This window comes from Sus scrofa, chromosome 11 (assembly GCF_054392235.1).
Source record: "Sus scrofa isolate SSC_HxYL_T2T_F1_AM1 chromosome 11, Sscrofa_HxYL_maternal_Yorkshire_Landrace_v2.0, whole genome shotgun sequence".
Classification (NCBI taxonomy): domain Eukaryota; kingdom Metazoa; phylum Chordata; class Mammalia; order Artiodactyla; family Suidae; genus Sus; species Sus scrofa.
This window is the reverse complement of record NC_139393.1, coordinates 18,969,574-18,992,790: the sequence shown is the minus strand read 5'-3', so window position 1 is coordinate 18,992,790 and position 23,217 is coordinate 18,969,574. Positions and strand designations below refer to the sequence as shown.

The 23,217-nt window shown below is 45.7% G+C and overlaps 1 protein-coding gene and 1 long non-coding RNA gene across 4 annotated transcripts in view; one reads left to right on the top strand and one right to left on the bottom strand.

The window, feature by feature from the left end:
- The window catches only part of LOC110255757 (uncharacterized), a 42,339-nt gene extending 31,658 nt beyond the window's left edge, over nt 1–10,681 (top strand). Inside the window, exon 3 of one of the 2 annotated variants that reach the window (XR_014819433.1) lies at nt 10,282–10,681. This is a non-coding gene — a long non-coding RNA (uncharacterized LOC110255757). Of the gene's footprint in view, nt 1–3,950; nt 6,739–10,281 lie in introns of those variants that run through there. The other variant, XR_002336550.2, reaches the window with a different exon arrangement.
- CAB39L (calcium binding protein 39 like) overlaps nt 1–23,217 on the bottom strand; it is a 722,245-nt gene that overhangs the window by 587,676 nt on the left and 111,352 nt on the right. The window lies entirely within an intron of this gene.

Below are 23,217 nucleotides of genomic sequence, written 5' to 3'. Positions count from 1 at the left end.
AATCCTGAGAAACAAAAACCAAGCAGGAGGCATAACTCTCCCAGACTTCAAGAAATACTACAAAGCCACAGTCATCAAAACAGTGTGGTACTGGTATCAAAACAGACAGACAGACAGACCAATGGAACAGAATTGAGAACCCGGAAATAAACCCTGACACCTATGGTCAATTAGTCTTTGACAAGGGACAAGAACATAAAATGGGAAAAAGAAAGTCTATTCAGCAAACATTGCTGGGAAACCTGGACAGCTGCATACAAAGCAATGAAATTAGAACATGCCCTCACACCATGCACAAAAATAAACTCCAAATGGCTGAAAGACTTAAATGTAAGACAGGACACCATCAAACTCCTAGAAGAAAACATAGGCAAAACACTCTGACATCAACATCATGAATATTTTCTCAGGTCAGTCTCCCAAAGCAATAGAAATAAGAGCAAAAACAAACCAATGGGACCTAATCAAACTGAAAAGCTTTTACACAGCAAAGGAAACCAAAAAGAAAACAAAAAGGCAGCTTACAGAATGGGAGAAAATAGTTTCAAATGATGCAACGGACAAGGGCTTAATCTCTAGAATATATAAGCAACTTATACAACTCAACAGCAAAAAAGCCAATCAACTAATGGAAAAATGGGCAGAAGACCTGAACAGACATTTCTCCAAAGAAGATATACAGATGGCCAGCAAACACATGAAAAAATGCTCAACATCGCTGATCATAAGAGAAATGCAAATCAAAACTACCATGAGATACCACCTCACACCAGCCAGAATGGCCCTCATTAATAAGTCCACAAATAACAAGTGCTGGAGGGGTTGTGGAGAAAAAGGAACCCTCCTGCACTGTTGGTGGGAATGTAAACTGGTACAGCCACTATGGAGAACAGTTTGGAGATACCTTAGAAATCTGTACATAGAACTTTCATATGACCCTGCAATCCTACTCTTGGGCATCTATCCGGACAAAACTCTACTTAAAAGAGACACATGCAGGAGTTCCTGTCGTGGCGCAGTGGTTAGCGAATCCAACTAGGAACCATGAGGTTGCGGGTTCGGTCCCTGCCCTTGCTCAGTGGGTTAACGATCCGGCGTTGCTGTGAGCTGTGGTGTAGGTTGTGGACATGGCTCGGATCCCGCGTTGCTGTGGCTCTGGCATAGGCCGGTGGCTACAGCTCCAATTCGACCCCTAGCCTGGGAACCTCCATATGCCATGGGAGCGGCCCAAAGAAATAGCAAAAAAGACAAAAAAAAAAAAAAAATGCACCCGCATGTTCATTGCAGCCCTATTCACAATAGCCAGGACATGGAAACAACCCAAATGTCCATCAACAGATGATTGGATTAGGAAGATGTGGTATATATACACAATGGAATTCTACTCAGCCATAAAAAAGAATGGCACAATGTCATTTGCATCAACATGGATGGAACTAGAGACTCTCATACTGAGTGAAATGAGCCAGAAAGACAAAGACAAATACCATATGATATCACTTATAACTGGAATCTAATATCCAGCACAAATGAACATCTCCACAGAAAAAAAAAATCATGGACTTGGAAAACAGACTTGTGGCTGCCTGATGGGAGAGGGAGGGAGTGGGAGGGATCGGGAGCTTGGGGTTATCAGACACAACTTAGAATGGATTTACAAGGAGATCCTGCTGAGTAGCATTGAGAACTTTGTCTAGATACTCATGTTGCAACAGAACAAAGGGTGGGGGAAAAAAATGTATACAGGTAAGGATGACTTGATCCCCTTGCTGTACAGTGGGACGGGAAAAAAAAAAAAAGGATGTGTGTTTATATGACTGGGTCACTTTGACGTACAGCAGAAATTGACAGAACAATGTAAATCAACTATAATAGAAAAAATAAAAACCTAAAACAAAGCAAACAAAAAAATTGGAAGTGTATATGCACCCAATATAAGAGCACCTAAATACATAAATATTAACTGACATAAAGGAAGAAATTGACAATAACACAATAAGTAGGAAATTTTAAAACCCCACTTATAAGAATGGATATGTCATCCAGACAGAAAATCAACAAAGAAACATTGGCCTTGAATGACACATTAGACCAGATGGAGATAAGCAATATAAAGCACTTTCCATCCAAAAGCAACAGAATACACTTTCAAGTGCACATGGAACTTTCTCCAGCATACATCATACACTAGGCCTCAAAACAACCCTCAGTAAATTTAAGAAAACTGAAATAATTTCAAGTATCTTTTCCAAACACAATGCTATGAGACTACAAATCAACTATAAGGAAATAACTGGAAAAAACCCACAAACACGTGGATGCTAAACAATATGCTACGAAACAATCAATGTACCACTGAAGAAATCACAGAGGAAAGTAAAAAATACCTAGATGTAAACTAACGTGAAAACAATCCAAATCTATGGACACAGCAAGAGCAGTTTAAAAGGGAAGTTTACAGTGCTGCAAGCTTACCATGGAAAACAAGAAAAATCTCAATGAACAGCTTAACCTTGCACCCAAAGGAGCTAGAAAAAGAACAAAACTCCAAGTTGGGAAAAAAAAAAATTTTTTTTAACCATCAAGATGAGAGTAGAAATAAATAAAATAGAGACCTAAAATCAATGGTAAGAGTAGTGAAACTAAGAGCTGGTTCTTTATTTTTCTTTCTTTCTTTCTTTTTTTTTTTTTTTTTTCTTTTTTTTTGGTCTTTTTAGGGCCGCACCTGTGACATATGGAGATTCCCAGGCTAGGGATCGAACTGGAGCTGCAGCTGCTGGCCTACACCACAGCCACAGCAACGTGGGATCCAAGCCGCATCTGTGAGCTAGGGCACAGCTCAAGACAATGCCAGATTCTTAACCCACTGAGTGAGGCCAGGGATCAACCTGCATCCTCATGGATGCTAGTTGGGTTCATTACTGCTGAGCCATGACAGGAACTCCAGAGCTGGTTCTTTGAAAAGATAAACAAAATTGATTAATCGTTAGGCAGAATCATCAAGGGGGAAAAAAAAGAGAGGGCCCAATTCAATAAAATGAGATGTGAAAAAGGGGAAGGTGCAACAGAGGTACTACCACAGAGGTACCAACAAGCACGAGACTACTATGAATAATTACATGCTAATAAAATGAACAACCTAGAAGCAATGGACGAATCCCTAAAAATGTATACTCTCCCAAGACTGAGAAAGAAATAAAAAATCAGATGAATAACCAGTAATGAAATCAACTCGGTTATTTTTTGAAAAAATTCCAACAAAGTCCAGGAACAGATGGCTTCAGAAGTGAATTCTACTAAACATTTAGAGAAGAGTTAACACCTCTTTTTCTCAAAACATTCCCCCAAAATGCAGAGGAAATTGGCGAGTCAGGAATTACAGGGTTGGGGGAAATGTGTGAGGGGCGTGAGGACAGTCAAGACACTGGGTAACTGGTGACTGGAACACTGAGGGCATCAGACATCCAGGACATGAGAAATGGGCTGAGGTCATTGGAATGAGGGGACGACACAGGGCCTGGGAGGAGGAGGACATGGAGGCTCAAAGGTTGGGGAGGAGGGTTGGGCTGAGAGCTCGGAACCGGGGGATAGAGGTCTCATGGGGGTTGACGTCTAAAATGCACAGGATGGATATGGGAGAGCAATAGAGAGGTCTAGAATTGGTTCTAGAGATACCCAAAGGTCACGGAGATGAAGAGACTGAAGTCGCAATAAGGAATGGAGATGCTGGAGCAGAGGGATGGAGCCAGGGCGAGGGTCACTCATTTTCTCTCCTCTTCACTAATTCCATAATTTGCATTCAGGTCACAACCTAATTGTCAACAGTTTCTATTGAAACCTTGAGGTAATAACCTTACATAAAATACTTGTGATGTTCCCTTCAACTGAATGAAAGGATTAGAAAAGAAAATAAGTAAACGATGACAAACAGTATTTCGTCTCTCCTTCAGGGACACCAGATGCATGGTGTGACCACGGAGGGGCCACATGGAAACCATCACAATGCAGTGGACTCTGCCTGGCCCCTGAGTGGTCCTGGAAGTGGATTCTCCCCTGGAAGCTGCGGATAAGAACCTGTGCCGCATGAGACCTGATTTTTGACCTTGTAGGACCCTCAAGAGGAAGCCCAGCCAAGACCACTGGGATTTCTGACCTATGAACTGTTTTTTAAAATGCTCAGTGTGTGGTCATACGTTATGGCACGTTACTATGCAGAGGAACAAATTATGAAATATTTAAATAAAAGGAAGTAAAAATGCCCATTAATTAACCATTCCCAGAAGCTATAGTTTTATCTCCAGATGTTAACATCATCAGTTCCCCATATATCCTCCTTGCCGTGCCATTTCCACACGTAACTTAAACTACCTTTGAATTTATATAATACACATCCACACAAACACCAAGATATTATGTACACAGTTCAATATTTATGTACATACTGTCAAACTTCTGTCAAGTGTTTCCTTAACCAACAATATACAAAGTGGCTTTTTCACACCAGTAGACATGGATCTCCTGCATCCCAAACACACATCATCATATTCCGTGGTGATTATGAATGAAATGACTTTACCGAAACACTCCCTAGTTATGCATTTACATAGCTGCATGTGTTTTTCTCCTGCTATCACAGAATGTGGGTCTTCGATTTCTACACATGTGGCTTATCTGGGTGGTTCTGGAACATGCAATTGCTGCACTAACATGCCATTAGGTGGGCAGTTACTAAACTACCTTGTAAATGGATGAAAAGTACTGTTTTTCAAACTGCACTGCTAGTGCGAAAGTAATTAACCAAGGAGGCCCTTAGATTGAGGTGATGCTAAAGCTGGGATAGCCTATTTGAGCAAACGAAACTTAATCCAAAGTCAAGGCACTTAATTTTTTTGGCTGCACCTGCAGCAGGTGGAAGCTCCTAGGCCAGGGATCAAACCTGAGCCACGGCAGTGACCTGGGCCGCTGCAGTGACAACGCCAGATCACTAACCCGCTGTGCCCCAAGAGAACTCCCAGAGTCAAGGTAATTTAGTCAGAAAATAAATTAAGACCAACCAACCACACACAGCCAAGGAGGCTTTCCAAAACCAAAGTGACTGGTTAAGAGACAAATAGCCTTGATTTGATTGGGTGACTTCTCTAGAAAACCCTGTCCCCTGGATGGGCAGACAGTGTTCCCAAGGACCTTGGCATTGAGGCTGCGGGAACCGAATAGAGGTGTGCTCAAATCAACGCCTGAAAATTGGAACGCGCCTAACTTAATCTGCATTTCATTTTGAACCCTTTCCTCATCTAGTCCCTAAACCCCTCGCTCAGGGGCGGCGTAGCCCGAGTCATTCTCCCCACTCCGCCCTGCGCCCACCCCCGCACGCTGACGCCACCCAGCCCAGCCCTGCCCTCACCCGACCAGACTTCACCCTGAGCCACCCCACACTGCCTTCACGCTCACCGTCCCCCCCACCCCAACAATGCTGGACAGTGTCCAGAGGACTCGTGGCACAAACCAGCCCCTCCCAGGGCCCAGACATCCCGTCGCGTGCTCCTGCCTCCACCCGCCTAGGGCCGACGGTCAGCATCCTGAATCCCACCGTCATGAAGCCCACACACCTGAATGTGCAGGGCGGGCAGCCTGGTGCCACAGTCCATAGCACAGACCCGTTCTCCCTCGGACCCGTGACGTTACCCCTAGGGTTTTTGACACCCTCTTCCTCTCTTGCCTTTTCTTTAGTCCAAAACTTCACACAGGCGCACACGGGGAGGGCAGGTGAACTCACAAGGACCTGAGTCCCGTACCTCTAACAATGTGCAGGACCCGAGAGCAGACTGGGAGCAGGACTGCCCCCCCCAGAATCACCCTGAGTGATACAAACGCACGCGGGGGGCACCCAGCAGTCCTGCCTCTGGAGCAGCCCCTCTGACGCCGCGGGTCCCTGCCTCACACTTCGGGCTTAACATCGCGGGCACAGCTCTGCTGCTCCAGAATTTCCACCCAGAATATCGCTTCCAAAATTAGACTTACAGAGCCTAACAGGGAACATGAGTTCAGACTCCATTTAAAATGACCTCTTAACCAAAACAAACAAACAAAAGTCCTGCCATGTCTCTGCCCCCATTCCGTGGTCATCCTTTTCAGAGCAGCTCAAGAGTTTCTGGAAATTCTGCCTCCTTGGTGAGTGGATCCAGCATTGACAATTTTTGGTGCTCATACTCAGATAAAGGAGATCAAAGGACTTGAAATCTGGTGAATAGATTTTATCTTTCTGGTTAAAACAGTGCTTCCAAAGCCACACACAGCACCCCATCTTCCATTCCTGGGGGGGCGTCCACCATTAAAAGTCAAACAAAATGCATGAATACAAATGAACGACCCATCAAAGTTCCCTCAACCTCTAATCCACCTTCCTTCCCATCAAAGTTCCCTCAACCTCTAATCCACCTTCCTGTCTCCTGCTCGTCATCTTTTCCGGTGCCATCACATCCAACATTGTCTTAATCATCGGCGATAATGAAAGAGACAAAGACGCTCTGCTCTCAAGAAGGCAAGCCCAACCTCCAAATCCTCCTGGGAAAGATGAACACAGCATACCCGGTTCCCCACATGTTGGGACAATTAACTCCATAATGTGAGGAGCTTAGTACGGTGTGGGGAACACAGCACATCCTAATGTGCCTGTCATTAAACAGTCCTGAATGAATCCTCAGTGAACAGTCATGAATGAATAAATGTTTCCGAATAACAGTCTTGCTCAAACCTCACGTGGCTGCAGGCGTGGCCATTAAAAAAAAATGTATTGGGGAGTTCCCATCGTGGCGCAGCAGAATCAAATCCGACTAGGAACCATGAGGGTGTGGGTTCAATCCCCGGCCTTGCTCAGTGGGTTAAGGATACCGCATGGCTGTGAACTGTGGTGTAGGTTGCAGACTCGGCTCAGATCTGGCATTGACTGTGGCTCTGGCATAGGCTGGCAGCTACAGCTCTGATTGGACCCCTGGCCTGGGAACCTCCATATGCAGTGGGTACGACCCTAAAAAGACAAAAAAAAAAAAAGCATTGGTACTCGTTGTTCACCTCAACTATGTCTACACCTGAATCAAATACAATACTGCATGTCAACTCTACTTCATTCTTTAAAAATGCAGTCTCACCCAGGCCAATAGAACCTGTGAGGAAGGTCACAGGCGATAGTAGTTCTTAAAACTCCCATGTTATCTTCATTGTAAGCCTGGGGTGACCTTGCTTCTCAAACTTCCGTATACATACAAAGCATTCCAGGACCCATGAAAGAAATTGTGATGCTACAGGTTTGGAGTGGGACCCATGAATTGGCATCTTTGTCAAGTTCGTTCATGTGCCGATGCTGCGCGGGCACACACACACACCCCCCCATCCATTTTTAGTATCACTAGAGAAAGGCACAACACACCTAACCCCCTTGTACCAACCACCTTATTTCAAAACGACTATTGCTGGTTCCACCAAAGACCACCATCACCACCTCGAAGGGTCACGTGTTTGGCTGGCACTTTAACGTTTACTGAAGGCTGATAAAGGCTGAAGCATCTGAGTAAGTCTATTTTGGAGAATGACGTCATTAGTACCACCAGGCTGGAAGTGCCCTATTGAGTACTCAGGACAGACCTCTCTTCCCCTCTCTGAAAGCGAGGCAATTTGGACCCAAGAGACAGAGGTGCCTGGCAACTAAGCCGCCAGCCCCAGCATGTCTACCTGGCGTCCATCTCCAACCCCACCTCTGAGCCTGGAGGTCGGGCTCCGCTGCTGCAGGTGGGCTTCACCCGTGCTCTGTTGCCCTCTAGTGGCCGTTCACTCTAATGCCGACACTCAGCCCTTCCTCTTTCTCTCCCCAGTTCTAGGGGTTTGTTCTGGCCTTGGGCACCTGCCTGCCTGATTTCATTCTGGTCTCCCTGCAAGTGAAATGAAGTGCCCTGGAGACGTTTAGGAAATCCTGGAGAAAGAAGGTTTTGAGAATGAATGTCAAATTCTGTATTTTTCTCCTGATGTTTCCAAGGAGAAACAGTTCTAGTTTTCTAAGTCATAAGAAATATAAAGTTTGGAGTTCCGGTCTTGGCTCAGTGGTTAACAAACCCAAGTAGGAACCATGAGGTTGCGAGTTCTATCCCTGGCCTCGCTCAGTGGGTTAAGGATCCGGTGTTGCCATGAGCTGTGGTGTAGGTCGAAGACAGGGCTTGGATCCCACATTGCTGTGGCTGTGGTGTAGGCAGCAGCTGTAGCTCCAATTTGACCCCTAGCCTGGGAACCTCCATGTGCCACAGGTGTGGCCTAAAAAGACCAAAAAAAAAAAAAGAAAGAAATATAAAGTTATAATGTTCTTAGCCAGAAATGGAAAAAAAATTTTTAGAACGGTTGCTTTTTTTTTTAAAGGACCTTTCATTGAAGACAAAAATAAAGGTTTCCCTGTGGATTCCTTGAACTGTAAACACATACAATCTCTGTTGACTTGACTCAATCAATTATGACAGTGAAAAGAGAAAACTAAGACTGTGCATGAGAGATTCTTCACAAAACATGCACATTAACAGAGATGGCTGCAGATGAGGACTTTGTACAAACTGAATCACATCCACTGGGTACATATTGCACTGGCTCTGAGAAAGAGCAAAATAATGGCTCAAGCCAGCTCCTCCCAGTGGAGGGGGGAGCCGCCCCCAGCTCAGTCAAGACCTTCAGTGCGCGTGGTGCTGCCACAGTAATTATCTCCAGGGAACCTGAGTCTGTGAGAGGAGCAATAAGAGGGTTGGTGAGTGAGTTCCCTGATCTTAAACACATCACCTCTTTGAGGCTCACTCCCCAATCTGTCTAATTAAACAACTGGAGCCATCAGATGAGCTCCAAGCTCTCTTCTAGTTCTGAGCATCAGATTCAAAGGGATAAAACTGTTGTTTGCAGTTTAGGGATGAGCCCACCACAGGTCAGCTTAGATGGGCCCCCCTAGGAGAGCACCAGAATCCAAGGACAAGGATAAACCTTCCCAAATGAGTCATCCTTATCACCTCCTTATCACTTTTCAAGACTTGCCTTCAGGCCTTCCATGTTTACTGAGTGCAAAACTAGTCCTTCTCAAGAGGCTTTCCCTCGAATACAACAGCCAAATAAAGGACTTCCCAGGATTTGCTTACTAAGGGGACACGTGCTATATGTCACACCTATTTAGCAGTTCACAGACTAAACAGAACGCTCCCGCATTAATGGGATGTCTAACAAGGAAAAGACCAAGAGTGTGTGCAGGCACGAGAAGGTTCTTCTGCAGTCACAGGGTCAGCAGATACGCACTGGGTGAATGTTATGCTACTTGAGGTTCTACACGATATAGCGGCTGTTTCACAAGGCATAGAAAGGACAGCACACCTCACCCGAGCCAGTGAGTGAACGTGATCTGGGGCTTATCACCCAACCTCACTCAAAGGAAGGATGTGTAACTCCAACCCCCTGAATTTGGATAACATGCTTCCCTCAAAGGAAAAATCCTTCTAGAATTTTTAGGACATCCTAAAAAGCAAGTTGTGCAATTTGTCTTGACCATCTAATCCCATCAGGAGAAAGGCAGAGTTAGAGGCAACTCTATCATCATACGCAGGAAGGTCAGTTCTAATTCACCTGGGATGGTCTTGAACCTGGTGACATTTTATTTGAAGTGCATTTAAAATTTTCTGTCTTGCTATTTAGTGACTCCAGTGGACTAGGTACTGTTGCCAAGGCTTTGGGCTACAGCAGGGACCTAAAGGGGTGTTTGCTATTGTTGTTACTGTTTTTTTTTGATATTAACATGAGAAAAAATGGAAAAGTGAATAGAGGACAAATTTAGCCCCCTTTCTCTTCAAAATACATGAACTACAGGTCCTCTGGTCATATCTATGATGAAAAAATACAAGGACTCATGAAGTAACTATCCCAATTGGTATAGAGGCCTCCTTGTGATTGGTGGGCTGGTACCATCAGAATCCTCCACTCACCCTCTGTTCTGGATTGAGGCCCCTCTGAAAACGTGGAACACTGACTATACACAACATTAACTACTCACCTCCATCATAGTTCCCTCCAGATGGAAAAATCCTTCACGTGAATAAAGGTGCCATCCAAGTCCAGAGTGTTCTATTTCAGGGAACTTGTGAAAAGAAAATGGATAAACACATGGTGCGAACCATATAAATACATTCAGTTGGATTCCAAAGATTCAAATGCAGATGAGAATAAAGTTTCCACCATTAACCCATTTTTTCTTCCCCCTGTGATTATTCCTTCTAGGCAGTACAATCTAAAGGTGTTCGGTCAGGATGGAGGACTCAAAGCATCTGATGACAGAAAGAGTCAAAGCCTCTATTTCCTGGAATACTACAGAAAACTTCCTTGGAAACAGATAACATCTGTGCTTTCTACTAACTGGAATGTGGCATTACAAAATCAGGAGTTCCCGTCGTGGCTTAGCGGAGACGAATCTGACTAGCATCCATAAGGACGCAGGTTGGATCTCTGGCCTTGTTCAGTGGGTTAAGGATCCAGCATTGCCGTGAGCTGTGGTGCAGGTCACAGATGCGGCTTGAATCCCAAGTTGCTGTGGCTGTGACTGTGGCAGAGGCTGGCAGGTACAGCTCTGATTCCTAGCCTAGGAACCTCCAAATGTCGTGGCTTTGGCTCTAAAAAGACCATTAAAAAAAAAAAAAAAAAAAATCAGGAGTTCCCGTCGTGGCGCAGTGGTTAACGAATCCGACTAGGAACCATGAGGTTGCGGGTTCGGTCCCTGCCCTTGCTCAGTGGGTTAAGGACCCGGCGTTGCCGTGAGCTGTGGTGTAGGTTGCAGACGTGGCTCGGATCCTGCGTTGCTGTGCCTCTGGTGTAGGCCGGGGGCTATAGCTCCGATTCAACCCCTAGCCTGGGAACCTCCATATGCCGCGGGAGCAGCCCAAGAAATAGCAACAACAACAACAAAAGACAAAAAGACAAAAAAAAAAAAAAAAATCAGAAGTCCACATGCAGATCAAGAAACCTGTAGTACAAGGCACTTTTTAATCAAAACTTCCAACAGCAGGGTCTCCTGAAGACAAACCAGTGATCCAAGCAAAATGCCCAGTTGCTACTACAGACCCAGAGATAAATAGGAAGTCTTTGAAGTACAATTAGAAACAACTTATAGGAGTCCCTGGCCCAGCACAGTGGATTAAAGGATCCTGTGTTGCTGCAGCTGCAGCTCAGATTCAATCCCTGGCCAGGGAACTTCCATGTGCCGCAGGTGCAGCCATAAAACCACAACAGCAACAAAACCAGCCTACCAGCCTCAGAGCAACTATTTTTAAAGAAATATTTAGAAGCTCTAGGAAAGGGCTTGTCTCATGCTGGGAAGCTCGCTGGACTTCATGGGCTCCTGCTCCCAATAAATAAAGCTGGAAGCGCACCAGGAAGAATAAACGGGAGACTGAGCACTCACAGGACCGGTATAGGTTTGATGTCCACGAGCGTTTTCACATGGTAACACCACGTGAGCAGAGTTTTGGTTCCGTTCTGTGCAAGCTCTTCTCCTGGGAAGAGCACCCAGTATTCAAAACACGCAGGATTCAGCAGCTCTTCCTACCAGGGGTGGATACTTCCTTTTATGGGACGCCTGGGGGAAATCACCTGGTTTTGATGTGGTTTGAGTTTCAGCCTCTGAAACCATGAGAACTTCCCACTGGAGGTAAATGAGGAGATTCTGGCCTCTGTTCGTGTGCTCGAATTCACACAGGTGTCTCTGTTTTATTTTTTCCCGTCCCTACATGTGAGCACCTTTGACCTACCCTTGGGCTCAGACCCCTGATCTATTAGAGTGAGCTTGCCTTTCTTTAAAAATGGACAGGCAATCATATAAGCCCAACTTGCAAACAGCAGCTCAGCAAGGGAAATGAAACCATCAGAAGTCATCTAATCACAGGCCATCCAGAGCTCTGCCTTATCTGCTGGGTAATAAAGAACGGGAACTTCCTGAACCGGAAGGGCATCCAGTCAAAGAAGCCAAGTCACTGCTTGCCTCTGGCTCTTGGGGAGATTGCTATGCAGCTTAACCAGTGTCTACTAACTACAAAACATTGGCATAAGTTTGAACCACCTATGGTCTAGGAAAGGTTTTTTTGTTTGTTTTTATTTTTGGCAGGGTGTGCAGGAGGAAGATATTTGTTTTGCCATAAAGCAGAAAATAAAACAAATGTCTTTGAGGACAGGGATTGTTAAGATGGCAGTAGAAGGAAGGAAAGGGGAGAAAAGAATATCTCCTCTGAGGTGAAGGTACTTTTTCCAAAGGACTAGACTTTAGTTTAAGAGGGACACGTTTAAACAGCTTGCACAGTTCAAAACTGCTGTTTATGGAACTGAAAACCAAGAATTACTAGCCAAGAATTTTATATACATATATATATATATTTAAATCTCCACAAAGCAGCAAGTGGATGTAGAGCTGGTTTTGCATAGTTTTGAGCACAGGAGTAAAGAATTAGAGGCATCTCCCCAAAGGCACTGAAATCCTACGGCATCGATGGGGCAGTTGCAAAACGCAATGGGTGGGGAATTATTTCTCAAAACCCCCCGGGCACTCACCATCCCCCACCCCGTTGCTCCTTTCACCCTTCCTCCTTCCACCTCTTGAACCCAGGAGCAGCCCTTCTCAAGCTCAAGTCCCAGGACCAACTCTGCAGCCCCATTCCTCCCAAGCCTAGCAAGGTAGTCGGAAGGGAAGTGGGGGCCTCGGGAGTGAAGCCTTTCAAGCCCACCCATGTCCTTCAAGGCAGTGGAGGAAAGGATCTTTCTAACTGTACCTCTCAGGGGTCAGCCTGTTCCCCACCCCACGATGGTCAATACTCACGTAAAGTTGCTCAGACCACCTCCTAACTGTCCCCCCAGGATCCCACCCTAAGAATCCGCGCAGGTCCAGCCCTCTTTAATCGGCTGAGGTCAGCGTTTGAGGGTCCCTCCAGTCCCATCCCCCCTCCCCTCGCCCTCGGTACTTTATCTAATAGAGGAAAGAGCACAGTGGGATTGGCTGAATCCCTGCTGGTCTAGGGATGGGTTTTAAGCATTGTATACTATTGGAACCATGTGTGTGTGTGTTGGGGGGCCGGTTTTAGGCGGCTGAGTCCCACCCAAGCGAGTCCAGCTTCGGGACCTCGCACAGCCCCGGTGCCCCCTCGCTTCCCCGAGGTCAGGAGGAGCCCTGGGCCTCTGGCAGGAACTCTGCCCCTGCCCCTCCCCTCCCCTCGGTTCCCGCAGGTCGACCCCCTCCCCACCCCAGCAGCCCGAGCAAGCCGTGGGGAGGGAAAGGGGGAGACGAAGGACCAAAGCTCCCCTAGACTAAGGCTCTGGGCGCAGCGCTGCCAAGGAGCGGCGGCGGCTCAGGGCGAACCCGTGCACCTCAAAAGTTGGTCTCGCGCTGAGCCTGGGAGACGAGGTGCGGAGTCCGCAAAAACTGACCTGGTTCGCGGCCCCAGGACGAACAGGCTTCCAACACGGCTTCCGCAGGTTAGGTCCAACCTGGGCGGTGTTGCCGTGGGCGGGGTCAAGGGTCAGGGGTCGGAGGTCCCGCCGTCCGCCCATCAGGCTCTGGGGCAGCTCAGCGATGCGGATGGAAGAGGCCTAGCAGGGAGTTCGTGCTCCGCGGGGTCCTGGGCTCCATCCCCAGCGGGATTGGAGGCCAGGATGCCTGGACCTGAGTCACATGCCGGGCCTTAGGTTCCCCCAGCTCAACTTTAGGTGCCCTGGATTCAGGCCAGGTGTCCAGCTTGTAGTCAAGTGACCAGGCTCCACTGGCCACTGTCTGCCCCTCAAGGCTGCGACTTTAAAAGCTGGAGATTTCCTGATGATCCCCAAGCTTTTGGCATAAAAGCTGTGATTGGTGATTGTTCAACAAAGCAGATGGTTGAGTGAGACCCTTCAGCTGAGAAGAGGGATGTAGGGACAAAGGAGGAGTCTCAGGTGCAAAGAGAAGAAGTTCAGGGAAGGCTCTCGGGAGAAAGGGCACGGGGTGAGCACCGCCCACCCACCAATACACCACCTCTTTGACACACTCCACGTTCAGGCCCCCCAGCCCCGTTTTTCCAGATACCAACACCTAGGTAGGCCTGCAGCCTTTCAACTGCAAGCCCAAGTGTCAATTCAGGTATTTCTGGGTCCAGAGTCCTGACTCTGGGGAAACAAATGACACTCAGCCTCCAGGATAGAAAGTCCCCAGTGAATGCTTAGGACCGACCTCTGTGCCCTCTATGAGGCGAAGCAACGTGAGCCAGAAGGTCAAACGCACCTGGTAACCAAGCCCTCCTCTCTGGGCACATCCTTGGGGTTCTTCCAACGCCCCATCTGACCTCGGGTGGAGGTCCCAGTGAAGAGATCAATGTGGGCTCTGTTGGTGCTCCGGCGCCCTCTAGTGTCCGTCCCCTCTAACGCCAGTTCTCTGCCCTTCCTGCCTCTCTCTCCAGCCCTGAGGGCTGCACTGGCCTTGGGCACCTTCCAGCCCGATTTCCTTCCTCCTCTCGAAGGGCAATGACGTGCTCTGCAGATAAGGGTCTTTCTTGGAGTCTCCCAGGGCACTTATCCCTCCCCCCCCACCCAGAGGGGAATGGATAAAGATGTGGGGTGAGCCACACACACGCACAAACACACACACACACACACACACACACACACACGGGCGCACGCACCCACACACAGAAATATCATTGCCATTAAAAAGAATGAAATAATGCCGTTTGTAGTAACACGGATAGACCTAGGGATTATCATACTAAATGAAGTGAGCCAGAGAAAGACAATATCATATATCTCCTATATATGTAATTTTAAAAAAATGATAGGAATGATCTTATTTACAAAAGAGACTCGCAGACACGGAAAGCAAATTTATGGTTACCGAAGGTGAAAGAGGGGTGGGGGAGGGATAAATTAGGAGGTTGGGATTATATACATAGTACTGTATATAAAATAGATAACCGACAAGACCAACTGTATGGCACAGGGAAAAATATTCAATAATTAATAATAACCTATAAGGGGAAATAATCTGAAAAGGAATATATATATTCATATACTGAATAATATATATTCATATGCTGAATCACTGTGCTGGACACCTGAAACTAACACAATGTTGTAAATCAACTATACTTTAGTTCTTAAAAACTTGTTAAAAAGATTTTCAGTGAGTAGGAAAAAAATCTCTTGCATGTTTCATGTTGCATAGAATGCAATCAGAAATATTTCCACAGAACACATGGAACACTAAAATTCATCACCATACGGTGAGTGAAACTCAAGTCTGGGGATTTTCTGTAGGCTTCTCAAGATTTCATCCTCATAGTTTAGGTCCTTCCCCATCAATTAGCTCCACTGGCCGTGACCCAGTCCCTGCTAAAGCGAAGAACAGGCTAACTGGAATGGGATGATCCCCAAATTAATGGGCCAGTGTGTGCTTGTCCCAGGATATGGGCTACACCTGCTTACAGGACTGGGACTTCAACCTTTAGCTCATTAACTACAGGTCACAGTATTAACGACCATTTAAAGGGGGCGGTTGTGTTTCCTCAATTTAAGGGAAGCCTTCTAGGCATCTGACTCTTCCTTTTGTAGAGAATTCACTAGGAATAAGATACTGGTCTGAGGCAAATATTGGACAATCAAAAGATTTATTTTTTCCTGCTAACTGAAAATCTTTTTAACAACAACAAATTTTTTTCTCTTTTTTTGACCTCCCCGCACCAGGTGTCAAATCCAAGTCATGACCCAATCTTCTGGGTCGGGATCAAACCTGGGCCCCAGTGCTCCAGAGATGCTGCTCAACCCACTGCACCACAGAAGGCACTCCTAACAAAAATATTTTAAATTGAAATATAGTTGAATATAGCTCATTCACAACCTACATATGTAGCTGATGCATAACATATGTTAACGTGTAATATATATACACACCATTGTTCAAAGTTGTTATCTCACGCATCATAAATGAGATGAACACTTTGAAATTTCAATTAAAACATTACAGGAGTTCTCTTGTGGCACAACAGGTTTAGGATCTGGTGTTGTCACTGTTGTGGCTTGGGTTCGATCCCTAGCCTGGGAACTTCCACATGCCACGGGTGTGGCACACGCACAAAAAAGGACATCATTACAATTGAAAGCATCCTCCAAAAAGCTGATCTGCTATACAATTATAGAGTATATACTTTTCAATCTTAAGTATATTTTTAAAATGACTCAGATATCAAAAGTTTAAATTTACTAGCTATATAATGAAAGTTTGAATCAAATTACAAAAATGTTATGAAATTATATTATAAAATTGAAACACTAGATTATAGAATTTAAAAAAATCAGTAACAGGGTGTTAATCTATTATCTATATATCTACATCTGGCTAAGGAACTAACTTAAGTAATTATGTACCAAGAAAAAAAAAATATATATATATTTTTGCTTTTTTAGGGCCGCACCTGTGGCAGATGGAGGTTCCCAGGCTAGGGGTCCAATCAGAGCTACAGCTGCCAGCCTACACCACAGCCACAGCAATGCCGGATCCCGACCCACTGAGCGAGGCCTGGGATTGAATGGGCATCCTCACGGATGCTCATCAGGTTCGTTTCCGCTGAGCCATGACAGGAACTCCTGGGAAGTCATTTTTATACAGCACATTTTTATCACCTCTAAAATGTGGCTCGATCTTAGCAACTACTGGCCATATAAAACAGACATCTTTGTCATCCACCACACAGCTCAACTGATTTATTACACAGGTGCTAATCCTGGGCCCCCAGGCTCAGGAGTGAGTGACAGCTGCACTTACACCAGGAAAGCTGAGATCAAATTTCCCCTGTTCTGTGGTCATTCAACCCAGTTAACTCATCAGCAAGTGTAACCCAGGTGAAACTAGACCACCTGACATCCAATCAAAGACCACAGTTGTGGAGTTCCCTACATGGCTAGGCAGTTAAGGAACCTGACTAGGCTCCATGAGGATGCGGGTTCTATCCCTGGCCTCGCTCAGTGGGTCAAAGATCCAGCATTGCCGTGAGCCGTAGTGCAGGTCGCAAACGCGGCTCGGATCCCGCGTCGCTGTGGCTGTGGTGTAGGCCAGCAGCTTTGGCTCCTATTCGACCCCCAGCCTGGGATCCTCCATATGCCGCGGGTGCAGCCCTAAAAAGCAAAAAAAACCCAACCCAGTTTTATTCAAAGAAATAAAGTTCAGCATAAAACAGAATTGTTCCTTCTCTTCTCTAGATGATCTCCTCTTCACTGCCACTCACAAGCCACCCTCTGCTCTCAGAAGACACAGGACCACTCCCTTATTTTATTGAGTCTCTGCTCCATGTCACCTGTTCAAAGAGACTTCCCTCATCTAAGAGTGACTCCTGTTTCTCTCCCTTTATCCCGCTTAATTTTTTTCATAGTACTACTACCTGAAGTCACATCACAGGTTTGTTGATCTGCATCTTCCACTCCCACGTCCGCTCAAGGAATACCAGGTCTTGCCCTCCTTGTTATGATCATAATTCACTGCTGTACCCCTAGCACTTAAAACTTATCTGATTTGCAGCAACATGGGTGGATCCAGAGTTTATCATACTAAATGAAGTCAGAAAGAGAAAGACAAATACCATATGATATCACTTTTACATGGAATCTAAAATATGACACAAAAAGGAGTTCCCTGGTGGCCTAGTGGTTAAGGATCCAGTGCAGGTTCAATCACTTGTCCAGGAACTTCTGCATGCATTGGGCACAGCCAGTAAACAAACAAATGAACAAACATTATATATATGATACTAATGAACAGAAACAGACTCACAGACATAGAGAACAGACTTGTGGTTGCCGAGGAGAAGGGGTGGGGGAGAGGTGGTTGAGAGTTTGGGATCAGCAATGCAAAATATTATATATAGGATGGACAAACAACAAAGTCCTACTGTATAGCACAGGGAACTATATTCAGTATGCTGTGATAAACCAAAATGGAAAAGAATATGATGGAGTTCCCATCGTGGCGCAGTGGTTAACGAATCTGACTAGTAACCATGAGGTTTCAGGTTCGATCCCTAGCCTCACTCAGTGGGTTAAGGATCTGGCATTGCTGTGAGCTGTGGTGTAGGTTGCAGATGAGGCTTGGATCCTGCATTGCTGTGGCTCTGGCGTAGGCTGGCAGTTACAGCTCCGATTGGACCCCTAGTCTGGGAACCTCCGAATGCCGCGGGTGCTGCCCTAGAAAAGGCAAAAAGACAAAAAAAAAAAAAAAAAGAAAAAAGAATATGATAAGGAATGTATATATATATGTATAACTGAATCACTCTGCCATACAACAGAAATTAACATGATGTAAATCAACTATACTTTAATAATATAAATTAAAAAACTTATCTGGGCATGTATTGAGCAGATGCTCAAAAAATATTAACTGAATATTAAATATATCAAAAGATATTTGTTGGAGTTCCCGTCGTGGCGCAGTGGTTAACGAATCCGACTAGGAACCATGAGGTTGCGGGTTCGGTCCCTGCCCTTGCTCAGTGGGTTAAGGACCCGGCGTTGCCGTGAGCTGTGGTGTAGGTCGCAGACGCGGCTTGGATCCCGTGTTGCTGTGGCTCTGGCGTAGGCCGGTGGCTACAGCTCCGATTTGACCCCTAGCCTGGGAACCTCCATATGCCGCGGGAGCGGCCCAAGAAATAGCAACAACAACAACAACAACAAAGACAAAAAGACAAAAGACAAAAAAAAAAAAAAAAAAAAGATATTTGTTAACAAAAGATCAAAAGATCAGTTGCTAAGATAACAATACATACTATTTATATTGCTTATCGTCAGTCTCCCCAAATTCTATGACTTAAGCACTATTATCATCATCCCCATTTTGTTCGGGAAGAAACTAAGGTTCCACGAGCTCAAAGAACTTGAGACGCGCGCATTGCTGGCAGTGGCATCAGAAGTCAAATCCAGGGGATGGGGGGATGCGCTGGGGGTGTGGGACGGCAATCCTATAAAATTGGATTGTGATGATCACTGTACAACTATAAATGTAATAAATTCATTGAGCAATTTTTAAAAAAAAGTCAAATCCAGGCCTGTGCCCTTAATCCCTACACTGAGCCGTCCAGAGAGCTGGAGCGTCAACAAGTGATTAGATTAACGCTCCTTTGCATTTTCTCCCCAGCCTATGGCTATGGGAAAACACTCAGAAGGCTATGCAAGGCTATCAATAGTGGGTTAAGGATCTGGCATTGCTCACAGGTCACAGCAGCAGCAGCTCAGATTCAATCGCTGGCCCAGGAACTTTCATATGCTGTGGGTTCGGCCGAAAAATAAAAATAAAAAGTAAAACATTTTGGAGTCCCCATTGTGGCTCAGCAGGCTAAGAACCTGACATAATATCCATGGGGATGCAGATTCAATCCCTGGCCTTGCTGAGTGGGTTAAGGATCCAGAGTTGCCGTGAGCTGCGATATGGGTCTAGATACGGCTCCTATCCAGCACTGCTTGGCTGTGGTGTAGGCCGGCAGCTGCAGCTTCGATTTGACCCCTAGCCTGGGAACTTCCGTATGCCACCGGTGTGGCTGTAAAAAGAAAAAGAATCTAAAAAGTAAAACATTGTAACTACTAGGAAGTAAATTTGCCAGCCTCCCTCAGTAGGAGATGATACCTATAAAGGTCCACTTGGCAACAGGAAACATCTGTTCGGTTTCTGTCCAAAAGGCACTTGCGGGTTCATTGCTCAGAAAAGTGACTTGGGGAGTTCCCATCGTGGCACTGCGGAAACGAATCCGACTAGGAACCATGAGGTTGCGGGTTCAATCCCTGGCCTTGTTCAGCGGGTGAAGGATCCGGCGTTGGTGTGAGCTGAGGTGTAGGTCCTAGCCTCGGCTTGGATCTGGCATTGCTGTGGCGGTGGTGCAGGCTGACAGCTACAGTTTTGATGCCTGGGAACCTCCATGTGCCGCAAGTGCGGCCCTAGAAAAGACAAAAAAAAAAAAAAAAAAAAAAGAAAGAAAAAGAAAAAAAAAGTGACTTGGTATTGAGAACAGAGGGCGTGCAGAGCAAACAAAAGTCCATGTGAGGATAAGCATGTGGCTGGGGGCTTACAAAAGCTTGTGGGCACAGGAATAAGGCAACTCTAAGTTCTGGGGTAAGTTTGCTTCAGAGCAACCTGGGTTTTCAGAGAATAAGGAAAGACTGTCGCACACACAGGGAGCCAATTCCTCTCTTTTCCAAGCACTCTGGGCTCACCATGTTAGGCAATGATTAGTTTACCTGATTTCACTTGCCTCACTCTGAGCTCCTTTCCCAAAGTATATGTGCTTTATCTCAGCAGCACCAGCATCTACCAACCATGGTGCTCAATAAAGTTCAAATGCCAGTAAGTGTTTGGTAAGTAAGTGCATGATGGAAAACAAAATTATTTCTTGCTCATTTAAATACCACGAGAGGAGTTCCCTCCTGGCTCAGCAGGTTAAGGATCCTGCATTGTCACTTTTGTGGCGCAGGTTAGATCCCTGGCCCGGGAACTTGCACATGCCTTGGGTGTGGAAAAGCAAAGAAACAAACAAACAAAACCCACCAAGATAATCCTTTTTACAGTTGTCATTACTTTAAACTTCTGGCTCACAGATACCTTTTAGCAGAGGTGTAACGGAACCCAAGTTCCTGTGCCTGAAGTACTGTGAAGTCAAACAATAATGAAAAGTAGGCTTTTGGAGCAGAGAAAGGTTTACTGCAGGGCGAGGAGATGCAAGGAGATGGGTGGCTCATGCTTAAGAGCCTGGAACTCACCAAGGGTTTCAAAAGAGCGTTGTCAAGACCAGGTGAGTGAGGGGGTTGCGGGATTTGTGATTAGCTCAGTGGAGGCGGTTAGTTTTTCTGGGCCGGGTAATTTCAAAGGCTGATGAGTGAAAGGATTACTCCAGCCTTCCTGGGAAAGGGGCAGAGACTTCCAGGAAGTGGGCCACCGCCCACTTTTTGGCCTTTTTGGGTCAGTCTCAGAAAGGTCATGGTTCCTGCAAGCGAGCTGTTTAGCATATGCTAATGTATTATAATGACTGTATAATAAAGCTCAAAGTCTCCAGGAAGCCAACTCTTCTGCTGTCTTGGGCCTTGTCGGTTCTAACCGGTTTTGTGGTATCCTGTTCTTAATGTCTGCGTCATTCTTTTCATGGTTGTGCCCTGTCCGCTTCCTTCCTGTCTCATTGTTACATCTCATTTTTCTTTAATTTAAAAATACCTCTCTAGGCTGCATGAAAGGTTTAGAAAAGGAAGCCCTGCCTGACCTGCAGAACAGACCCCAAATCTGCCAGTATCTACAGTTCCTTCTGTATTCCTCTCCCAGTACTCCTGGATTCCCAGGAAGGTTAGGAATCACTAGTGTGAGGTTTGCAAAGTCAAGGTTGATTCCTTTCACAACTAAAGAAAGGATAAACTAAACATGAAACATCTGCTAACACGCTCTGTGACCTTGAACAACGGCTCGCCCCTCTCTGGGTCTCAGTGTTCTCAGATCCAGAAGGCCCTTATTCTAACACGCAGCCCAAAACTGTCTGACCAGACATACACCAAGTCCTACTGCCCCGACCCCAAACCACCTGGAGATGTTACATTAGCCTCCCAACAAACCTATAAAGTAGGGTTTCCAGGAGACAACAGGATGTTCAGTTAAATTAGAATTTCAGATTACCAGTGAATAATTTTTTAGTATAGGTGAGTTGCACGCAATATCTGGGAATCCTGATTTTTTTTTTTTTTTTTTTGCCTTTTTGTCTTTTTAGGGCTGCACCTGTGGTATATGGAGGTTCCCAGGCTAGGGATCCAATCAGAGCTGCAGCTGCTGGCCTACCTACCCCACAGCCACAGCCACACCAGATCCTCGCTGTGTCTGCAACGTACACCACAGCTCACAGCCACACCGGATCCTTAACCCACTGAGCGAGGCCAGGGATTGAACCCGCAACCTCATGGTTCCAAGTCAGATTTGTTTCCGCTGGGCCACGATGGGAACTCCAGAATCCTGTATTTTCATTTGGGAAATCTGGCAACTGTTCTACAGGGTTTTTGTAAAAGCCTTATTAGCTCTATTAACCCTATATTAGAGATGAAGCAACTTACTTCTGGTCACATAGCCCGGGTTTGAACCTAGGCTGGAGTAGGACCCCTGAAGCCTGCCCATAATCACTAGACACATCCTGCGCCTGCTGTCTGTGAATAACCCAGCACGTGGAGCTGAGGTCTCCCCATTGAGGCTTGTGTATTGGCTTTGTCATAATAAGGAGGTGATTTCCTTGCTTTTTGCTGTGATCCAAGAAAAGTAAATCTTCCCCAATTCTGAAAATCTGTTCTTCGCAGAAAAAGCAGGAAACTGTCCTTGGTTCTTGTTCTCTGGCACCAACAGGGTCACCACATGCTCTTCTGAAACGGGTTTGCCAACGTGCATCCCAGGCAATGCTAGTCTGACAAGTTGTTAACAGGTGTTGTTTGTTTAAAAAAATGGGTTTCAATAGTCAAATTAGCTTTTGGAAGAAAACGTGGATTGTGTCTAAAGTTCTCTTAGGTGCAGGACTTTTCAGAGTCTTTAACATTCTAATGTGTACTGTGGCTTCTAAGGAAAGGATCCAGTAAATTATGGTTCCTAAATTTTGATGACAGAATTCATCTAATTTTTTTCCAAATGTCCCACAGAAAATCATTAGAGGATTGCTATTTTTAAAGTTATAGAGAGAATAATCAGTAGGGTGAATTCCAATGTACCCACCAACCAGCTTCAATAATTATCACTCACGGTCAATCTTATTTCATTTTATGTGCCCATGCGCTCCTAAAGGAAATTTTTAGAAGTAATCCCATACATCATTATTCCATCCCTAAATAGGGAAAGGCCATGTGAAAACATTCTCTCTCCCCTAAGCAGGGGGAAAAAGCACAAATTCAGGTGGTCTCAGACAGAGAGAAAAATTCCTTCTCATTCCACTTGGGTTTTACAAAGAGAGATATTAAGTCACAAGGTCACAAGGTAGGAGTCTTGCCATTCTTCAAATATAGAAGTTCCTTTTTTTTTTTGGCTGTGCCCACGGCGTGCTGAAGGCAGTCCAGGGCCAGAGATTGAATCTGCACCACAGGAGTGACCATGCTGGATCCTTAACCACTAGGCCACCGGGAAACTCTAAGTATAGAAGATATAAACGGCCTCCAAATCTTAAGCACGTA